This window comes from Sceloporus occidentalis, unplaced genomic scaffold, assembly GCF_023333645.1.
Source record: "Sceloporus occidentalis isolate IW3139 unplaced genomic scaffold, rSceOcc1.0.p SCAF_3, whole genome shotgun sequence".
NCBI classification, from domain to species: domain Eukaryota; kingdom Metazoa; phylum Chordata; class Lepidosauria; order Squamata; family Phrynosomatidae; genus Sceloporus; species Sceloporus occidentalis.
In genome coordinates, this window is record NW_028316983.1 from 88,068,349 (window position 1) to 88,078,403 (window position 10,055).

At 41.7% G+C, this 10,055-nt stretch overlaps 1 protein-coding gene and 1 pseudogene across 3 annotated transcripts in view; both read right to left on the reverse strand.

Moving 5' to 3' along the window:
* The window catches only part of LOC149316385 (tyrosine-protein kinase JAK1-like), a 75,711-nt gene extending 69,094 nt beyond the window's left edge, over window positions 1-6,617 (reverse strand). For all 3 annotated transcript variants that reach the window (XM_089515349.1, XM_089515352.1, XM_089515348.1), the window contains exon 1: window positions 6,431-6,617. The gene's annotated coding sequence lies outside the window, so the exon portion shown is untranslated. The remainder of the gene's footprint in view (window positions 1-6,430) is intronic.
* Window positions 4,732-4,829, reverse strand: LOC149316386 (U6 spliceosomal RNA; annotated as a pseudogene).
* Window positions 6,618-10,055: the final 3,438 nt, after the last annotated feature.

Here is a 10,055-nt window from a genome sequence, read left to right on the forward strand (position 1 = left end):
TCTTTGAGACTAACTGAAAGAAAGAAGCTGGTAGCATGAACTTTCATAGACTTGAGTATAGTTCCTCAGATGCATGTTTTCTTCTGTTGTTGGTTTTTTTCCTTGTCCAGGCAGCACTATATCAGGTTTGTTATCAGTCTGTCTGTACATTTAATTATTAAACGATATTAGTGTGAAAAGCCTAAGTGTTCAGGATTCTTATGTCTCTCCAATTTCATTACTTTTTAATTTCTTGTTGTTCGGTGCCTTCAGGTCATTTCCGACTTATGGCAATCCTAAAGCTACCATATCATGGGGTTTTTTTGGCAAGTTTCCTCCTTGCCATTGCCATCTTCTGAGGTTGAGAGAGTGTGACTTGCCCAATTTCCATAGCCAAACCAAGATTTGAACCCTGGTCTCCAGAGTGACATTCCAGTGCTCAAACCACTACATCACACTGGCTCACACTTTTAATCTAGGTAATGTTAATATTCCAAGGCAAATTTTTAAAGACTCTCTTTAATAATTTTTCCTCTCATTTCTCCCACAGGATCTTTTGGTAACATTTGATTTGCTGTTTGGGATATGACTCTTCTCATATCCCAAATGGTATTAACAGCACTTTATAATACTTTTCTTTAACATAATTAAAACAGAATATTCCTGTTCTGTTTTATCACTAGATTCCTCTGCTATTGGTATCTTTTTGGTTTATATTATTTTCTTTTAAATTTCAAACTGAAGTAATGTTCATGTCACTTCCATACCACCAACCTCTGAAGATGCCAGCCACAGATGCAGACGAAACATCAGGAATAAATTCCTCCAGACCACGGCCTCATAGCTGGAAAAACACAAAAAACCTGTGAAGTAATGTTGTTTGGAAGCTGGTGGAAACACTAATCAACCAAGGGGTTGCTTCCTTAAGGGTTCCAATTTTCCAAGAATTTTGGACAGTCAGTTCAGTTGCATATCTATTAGAGCGGTAAACTTGGGGTGTCTCATCTCTCAGGGTGTGTTATCCATCAGGTATCAACCTATGTTTCTCGAGCATCTACATCTTCTGCTTAATGTACATTTATATCCATCTAAATACAGGCTTATTTTTAAATTGCCATCCAAAAAAGTTTTCTTCAAAAACATATTTGCAACATATATGGACAACATACAGAGGCTACAATTAGTATTTCTGTCCATACTGTCTATATAAACATTTATATCCTTTTAGGGTTAGAGTTTTTCTGTTACACTAAAATCAGAATTTTTCAGCAGTTGCTATGACTTCTTTGGTTCTGAGGCGGCTGCTTCATATATGTCCTACATCTAATTTAAAAGGGTTCTTTGCACTATCTTTATGAAGGGTTCTTTGCATTATCCCTATGTAACTGAATAAGATGAGGCTGCTTTTTATTACATTTCTCATCCATTTTTGTTAGATGAAAGAACCCATCTCTCTGACATTAAACAAGATTTCTACACCTGTCATAAAATTTTACTGTCACAAAGATTTTGTTCTACTTTTCACTAGTAGGTTGTGTGTAAATGTCCTCTCCTTACTTTGAATCCCTTTTCACTTGCTTTTGCTTCAATCAAATTACGCAGCAATACTACCTGTAAAAATTATATAAAAATAACATTTCAACAGCACTACAACCATTCTGAAGCAAATTCTAAGACAGTGCAGTTCTCACAGGACTGGTGTTATATGGTCCACACCAGACACCAGTATAAATCTTATTTTCCATGTTGTTCACTATCTATATGACACTACTGAGGGAGATGATTATGAGTTCTGGGTACAGTGACATCTGTGTTTTGATGACACTCAGCTCTACTTCTTCCTGTTACTAAGACAGATGGGCTGTGCAAATGCTGGAGCAATATCTGAATACTATAGTCAACTGGATCTGAATTCCAATAGAACAAAGACTGTGAACAAGTGATTCCTGGAACTGGGTAAATGTCTCATCTTATATGGTAGAATTCAAAGATATAGCCATGTTAGTCTGTAGAATCAGTATGTAGAGAGATCTTGTAGCACCCTTGAGACTAACTGAAAGAAAGAAGTTGGCAGCATGAGCTTTCGTAGACTAAAATCTACTTCCTCAAATGCATATGGTCTTCACTATATACATCTGAGGAAGTAGGCTTTAGTCTACAAAAGCTCACCTTATATGGGTTCCTGAAGATGCAAGTGCATAGCTTGGGGATAATCCTACAGCTATCTCTGTCACTGGAGATCCATGAGGACCATATGGCTCAACAATCTACTGTATAAAAGCTTTTCCCAGATAAAGAAAATTTAGCCACTGGAAGCTTCCCAAATGGATCACTGCCATTGTGTTCTATGTCAGAGATTTGGAAGTTGCACTTACTGCAAAATGCAGCAGCTAGAATGTCTTACATAATCCATACAACAGTGGTGAAAGCAAGTGCACTGGGTTCCAACGAGACTCTGGTCCAAATTCAAGGTACAGGTGATGAAGTTTAAAATCCTAAATGACCAGTACTTTGAAACCTAATGGATCACCTCTCCTTATATACACCTGTTCAAGGTCTGAAATCTAATGGATTTACACCCCACCAGCAGGGCACTATACTGTGTGAAGACATGGCTTCTGTTGTTGTTGTTGTTGTGACACCCCACCGTGGCATGTTCTCTTAAAGGCCCAATCTGTGTAGACATCAGTTTCATTTCAGTGCCAAGTTAAAGCATGACGTTTTAGTAAAGCCTTTCGGGATCTAATGATTTTATCCGATTGGTCCACCTACGTGGTTTTGTTTCTTATCCAGTTAATGTGTTGTAGATTATAAATTATCTTTTATGCTTTAACTTTTTAATTGTTTAAACTGATGTTATTTTTCACTGCCCTCAGATCTTTGGCTATAGGGTAGGAAAGTATGTACATACATCAGCTGTCGTTCTTCAATTACTTCACATTACAAGCACACATTTTAATAAACACAAGGCATGTGATATGTCTGTTATCCACAGCATCAATACAAGAAGTAGTTTTACAATCGTTTCTAAGTAAATATGCATAGGAACAGAGTCCACAGAGTTCAACCAGACTTAGCAAAGAACAAAATTGGAATCTACTCAAAAGTAAACTCCAACAACTAAATAATTTACTTAGACAATAATTTTATAATAAATTATTTCTTTCCCCACAAATCTTATAGTCTTCTTTATCTAGGGCAACTATTTTTTATTCAAATTCTTAGCCCATTCTATCTCCAGATATTTGAAGAAAGGTAGGGATATTTCAAATAGCACATTACACATGCTTCAGTTCTACTGTCAGTCCCAGCTAGAACAGGTCCGCTGAATCAGTAATTGAGTATCAAGTGAACACTTAAGTAAATTTCATCAATTCAAAGATCTACTTTGCTTAGGACAAATGATAGGATTCAAGCCAAAAAAAAATCAAGGGAGATCCATCTCCATTTAAAAAGCTTGTTTTTTGAGACCTTTCAAACTAACACACTATTTAGGAGACTGCAGCCCCTAGTGCTACATGTTCACTTAGGAAACCACATATGAGATGTAAATCATAATCCAACTCTGAAGTATCTTAAATGCCAAGAGACATATCTGTTTGAACCCAAAACATTGAGAAAAAAAAGTAATAACACCATAAGCAACATGAAAAGCCACAATATCTGGCTATGAACAAGGCAAAGTGTTATGTTGATGATTTCAGTCAAAGATATGATTTTACTGGAAGAAATAGATGACACTGCCATTCTTTCAGTGCAGCACTAATCCTTCAGACAATAAATGTGTAGAAACTGGTTACTTAACCAACTGGTTACTAATCTAGTGACAGAACTGGGCATTCAATGGGTTCTGTCACTCTTCTAATTATGTGAATTTAGTTCGACCAGCCATCACCCTTTAAGCATCATCAGCAAAAATTAAGACAAACTGACGTATTATTGTCATCAGATACCAGAAACTTCACTCAATTTTAGCCTGCATGCATTAAATGCTGTGCACCACACTGTTACCCAGAAAACAGTTTGTGCAGTACTACCTATATGTGTTTATGGAGGTACAGATAAACAAGACTATAAATTAACCACCACAGACATGTTTAAGTCTTCACTTTTGCACAGAAGGCCAAAACACAGCTTCATCTAGTACTATGCATCCTATTTCTTCTGTGCAGAACAAACATTGCACAACTTTGCTAATTGTGCATGTATCAGTTCCTCTTCCCTGCCCCTCCACCCCACCATTTGTCCAGAATGACAGCTTCCTCCTCCCATCAAACATAACTGTAAACACACCATGGAACTTCCTGATGTTACAACTCAGTTCTGTCCAGGATCATGACTCTCTTTGTTAAATCACAGACAGAGAGAGAAAGAGAATCAGAATTACCAGACAAGCGAGTAGGAGAATTGGATCATTCCTTCAATGGTCTGACAGAGATTCCTAGGGATCTGACAGACACATGCCTGCTTGAACGAAAAAGAAAGTGCTTTGGGAAGGGGGAAAATAGGTACTTTACTAGTGTGGTGTGGTGTTCTTTTTTCAATGTGAAACCAGGGTTCAGATCCTGGCTCAGCTATGTGAACCCAGTGGCAGACCTTGGACAAGTCACACTGTGTCAGAGGATGGCAATGACAAACTCCTTCTGAAAAACTTGCCAGGGAAACTCCATGATAGGGTTGTTGTCAGCTGGAAATGACTTGAGGCCACCCAACAACAGCAAAAAGGTTCTATCTGTTTGCCAGCCTCTCTCCAAAAAAGGGAGCCCCGTTAGTTAAGTCTTGTACAGGGAACACGCTAATCTTCTCTACATCGTTCCAATTTTAGCATATGTGCAGCCAAAGAGGAGCACCCTGTTAGTTGGTCCTGAAGGCATACAACAACAACATTTTTATTTTACTTTTTAAAACTGTTTCTAACTATGCTGTGTTTTTAACTTACGGTTTTAGTATCAGTATTATTTAATTTTTAAAAACTTTTGTAAGTAATCTTTTATCCTTGTTCTTAATTATTGTTAACCGCCCCGAATCCCATCTGGGAAAAAGGTGGGAGATATATATATATATATATATGTGTGTGTGTGTGTGTGTAATACATACACACATGTTGATGTTGTGTGCCTTCAAGTCGTTTCCAACTTACTGCAACCCTAAGGCAAACCTACCATGGGGTTTTCCTTGGCAAGGTGTGTTCAGAGGAGGTTTGCCATGGCCATCCTCTGAGGCTGAGAGGGGGAGAGTGGGTTTCATGGCCGAGCTGGGAATCGAACCCTGGTCTCCAGAGTCACAGTCCAAGACTCAAATCGCTGCCTCATGCTGGCTCTCCACATACACATGTACACAGGCATTTTTTAAAACATATTGGTGTGGTAATAAACAGGATGCCAGCCATCCCTGCTTCTGGTGTCCTCTCGCAGGCACTGTGGGTGCGCTCACACAGAAGGAAGGAAGGAAGGAAGGAAGGAAGGAAAGATGCGGGTTCTTAAGATGGGCTCCTTCCCTCTGCCTCCGGAGCATCTTCCGCACCCAGAGCCCTTGGAACACAACACCCCAAAGCCCCACAGAAACAGCCATATAGACCTTCATGTGGCCGGCCAAAGAAGACAGGAGGGCAGACCTAGAAAATGAGTATGCAAAGGGACCTTGTAGCCATAATAATAATATTAATAAAGCAAGGTACTAAATTGCCAAGGTAAACTGTATGCATGTCCTTTTAAACGGATGTATATTTTAATGATGTGTTTTAACTGGGTCTGTTGATTGTTGTGTTATTCCCCACCTTGATCTATGGGAAGAGGCTGGTCAGAAATAATAATAATAATAATAATAATAACCACTTTTGTTGTTGTTGTTGTTGTTATTATTATATTTGTATCCCACTCTTTCCCCAGAACTTCACAGTATTCAAAGAAAAAGACTTGCTCGTAAACTGATGGGATATTTTGTTGTTGCTTTGTTTGGGTTGGTTCTGGTTTTCTTAATGCCTCTGCGTCGGGCAGTTTGTCAAGCTTTGTGTTTTTTAAATATATATATATATATATATAGTTATATTAGAAAAACACAGTTTTTAACAAAGCATAGAAAAGAGGAGCATTAAAAGGTGCCTTAAATTACTGCGGTGTTAAAACAGTCATTAAAACAATAAAATACGTTTTAAAAAGATAAAACCATGCAAAGCCAACTTTAAAATGCTGCTTTCCGACGAGAGCCCTTCCGTTTCGGAGAGAGACTCCGAGGAGAGAGCCTGAGGCTGACAAGAAACTTCTCTCCTCCTTCTCAGTCTCGAAGGGGCTGCAAAGGGCCAGAGGGCGGCTCCCACGTTTTATGATGATGATGACTATTCTGAGCCCAGCTTCCCAGGGCTCCCGGCTCCTCTCCTGGGGCGCCCTCCTCCTCCTCCTCTCCCAAAGGCTCGGTCCTTCGACCAGGATGCCGCCGCCGCCCGCGCACTCACCGCTTCCAGGCCCCCGGCCAGCCCCTTCTCCTCTCCCTCACTCCCTGCGCGGCATCCTGCCTTCGCCAGCTCCAGCCGAAGGGCGAGGGAGAACCGGCCTTGCCTTGCCTTCCAAACGACGCTCAAGGAAACCCGGCCACCAACTAACTCTGAGGGAAATGTTCATTCTTTGAGCCTCCTCTGCGCATGCGCTCCGGAGGGAGGGAGGGAGAGAGGGGGGAATTGCCCGCAGCGCATGCGCGCCCAAGGCAGTGAAGCTTCCAAGTTTTACTTTTTTTGAGCTTCTTCGCTTTAGTCTTCTTTACGCATGCGCTGTAAGAGCAAATGGGGACTTGCCCCCCGCGCATGCGCATTGAAGAAACTTCTTAAGCTTCCCGTGTAGAGATATATGTAGCACCTTTTTGAGACGAATGAGGTCCAGAAGAATACACTGCAGAGATAATCTACTTTGAGGCCACTTTAACAGCCCTGGTTCGGTGCTAGGGAACCTTGGAAATTGTAGTTTGTTGTGCTGCCAGAGCTCTCTGACAGAGAAGATTGAATGTCTCACAGAACTACAGTTCCCAGAATTGCCTAGCATCGAGCCAAGGCAGTTAAAGCAGCCTCAAACTGGATTGTTTCTGCAAGTGTGTTTTGGACCTAAGGCTGCATCCCTAGTGTGTTTGTGGCTACTCCACTTTCCTCTCTGAGGGAAATTCGTTCTCTTGAGCATTCTCTACGCATGCGCCGAAAGAAAGTGAGCCATGCTCACAGCGCATGCGCACTACAAGCGACGAAGCTTTCCTAGTTTTAGTGTGTGGCCACTCCAGCTTTCTGATGAAACGTTCTATTGGGTCTTTTATACGCATGCACAAGAAAAACCCAGAGGGGGGGATTGCCCTCGGCGCATGCGTACTAGGGGCGTTGAAGCTTCAGGCTTCCTGGATTTAGTGTGTGGCTGCGTCAACAGGTTAAGGGAAAGGAGGGAGGGACTGATGGCAGGGCAGGGCGGAGGAGGGGGGTGCGGACTGTACCAAGTGACACACTGAAGCGGGGGGACACAACTCCCCTCCAAACATCTGCCTTTAGTTTTGGCAGAAATGGAGTGTGGAGTTTGCCTGTGTCTATTTAAAAGGCTGAAGAGATGTGGAGCAAGGGCCAGTGGGAGGGAAAAGGAGAGAACGCCGTTCAATTATATATAGTTAAAAATATTCATTTTGAATTTGTTCCAAACCAGGTCTGTGTGCTGTTTGCCTTCCAGTCGTTTCTGACTTTCGGTGAACCTGTCACAGGTTTTCCTTGGCCAGTTTCTTCGGAGGGTTTTCTGCCGCCATGGCCATCCTCTGAGGCTGAGAGAGAGTGGCTTGCTTGCCCAAGGCCACCCGCCGCCAGTGGGCTTACGTTACCTAGTGGGGATTCTAACCCTCTTCCGCAGAGTCATACTCCAGTGCTCAAACGACTCTCATGAAGAAAAAAGCACATCTTACCAAATGTTCCCTATAGCAATAGCAAGTGCATTTCTGTGCCGCTTATCAGTGCACTTAAGCACTCCCTAAGTGGTTTGCAGTGCGTAAGCTAATTGCCTCCAACAAGCTGGGTACTCATTTTAGCCACCTACAGAAGGATGCCAGGCTGAGTTGGCCCTGAGCCCTGGCTGATATTGACCTCACAACCTTGTGGTTTATGAGTGAGTGGCTGCATAGGATCATAGAATTGGAAGAGACCGCAAGGGCCATCCAGTCCAACCCCATTCTGCCATGCAGGAACTCACAATCAAAGCACCCCAACAGATGTCCATCCAGCCTCTGCTTAAAGACCTCCAAAGGAGGAGACTCCACCACCCTCCAAGGCGCTTAACCACTGCGCTACTAGAGCTCTTCCCTTTAACCACATTTGTGGTTAAACTACATGTAATAAATATTACAAACAACAAATCTATCAGTGATACCTTTATTGGCCAACCGAAATGCACAATATACTTGTTGCAAGCTTTCGAAGCTCCACAGGCTTCTTCATCAGACAAGATGTTACAAACCAAACAGGAGGGGGGAACTATTGGAGATGTAGTCAGATGTCTGTATGTTCAGTCCTTAGTAAAAATGTTATGATGGGGGGGAGGATATCTTTTGCAGGCAGGCGCTCCTCCTTTTGGCCATAGGACAACAGGGAGCTTTTAAGTCCAGGAATTTAAAGCCCATTTGCATCTCAACAGGGACCCCTCTTTTGCAATCCAGTATGTCTCCATTCCAGTGAGGTCACAGGTCTCTTTGTAGGCAGAGAAGAATGGATTCCTCAAGAAGTCTCCATGTTTTTGCATCGGTATGTACTGTATATGTAAATCCATTTAGGCCGTGTGTATGATATTTTAATTTATAGGTATGAGTTCATGTTTGCTGTGCCATGACTGTTGCCATTAGATTCAGTGATACACGGGAATTACGGTTTATGAGTAACATTAGTCCAAAGAACATTGCTAAGGATTCTGTATGGTGCGGGACGGGAGGAGGTCAATGGCAGGTGAGACCATGAGTTACCACACCAGGAGATGCCAAACCTAGTGAGGCCACTGTGGCAAGGGGATCCCTCTCGCTACCGTCCCTCCTTTCCCTGGTAACTTTCTGTGGTGGGTTGGAGATTGAAGTGGAACATCAGTCCGTGCCTTGCAGGCAAAGTGGATACCTTAGTTACTATATTTACATTGGCAGTCTTTATTTTATTGACAAGTCACTTTCCTTCATTGTATTGTACAACATCCAAAATCCACAAAACAGTGATGCCTTTATTGCAACAACCAAACTGCACAAAATACATGTTGCAAGCTTGAAAGGCTTCACTCAAACCTTTGCCTGATAAAGGAGCCAGTGGGTCATTGAAAGCCTAGAACATGTTCTTGTGCATTTTTATTGGTCCGATAAAGGTATCACTGTTTTGTGGATTTTGGGTGTTATTGTACTTTGTTACATGGCCAACACGGCTAGCCCTGGATAGGTTTCCTTCACCATGAAATTCAGAGTACTAGACACAGCACTTCCAAGCACTGGCCGAACACAACCCTATTTAAATTGAACAAGATGGGAGGATGTACATTAAAAAATGCATGCAGAATCCCATCCTTTGCCTGGCTTTTTTTGCTGGGGGTACTTCTGGTTCAGTTAGATTTACAGTACTCTCTAACAAGCATCCACAGGATTTCAGCTGTATCACCACTTCCTCCTAAAAACCAGGATTAACCCACCAGGGAGAAGAAGCCTCATTTAGCAACCAAAACACAAAGTGCTTCCTTGCAGACCAAACAAATACATGACTCAAGCCTGTCCTTTTGGACTTTCAGAGGGCCAAAGGTAACTATAAATGTGACCAGTTCTGATGTTTTGAGGACTGTCTACAGCCGCCACAGCACAAAACAATATGAAACTAGTTATGCTTTCATGATGCAAAGTTCTAGACAAAGTCCTAAAACAAGGAGTAGCCATTAAAAAACAAACATAAATCTTTTTCAAGGACCATGGACTCCATTTATTACATTCTGTAAAAACGAATACAATATGAGCGTATAAATTCATTAAATTCTCGACTGAATAATAACAGTTAAAATGTATTTTCTCTTTGCTAAAAATCTATACGGAATTTAATTTACTAGTAATAC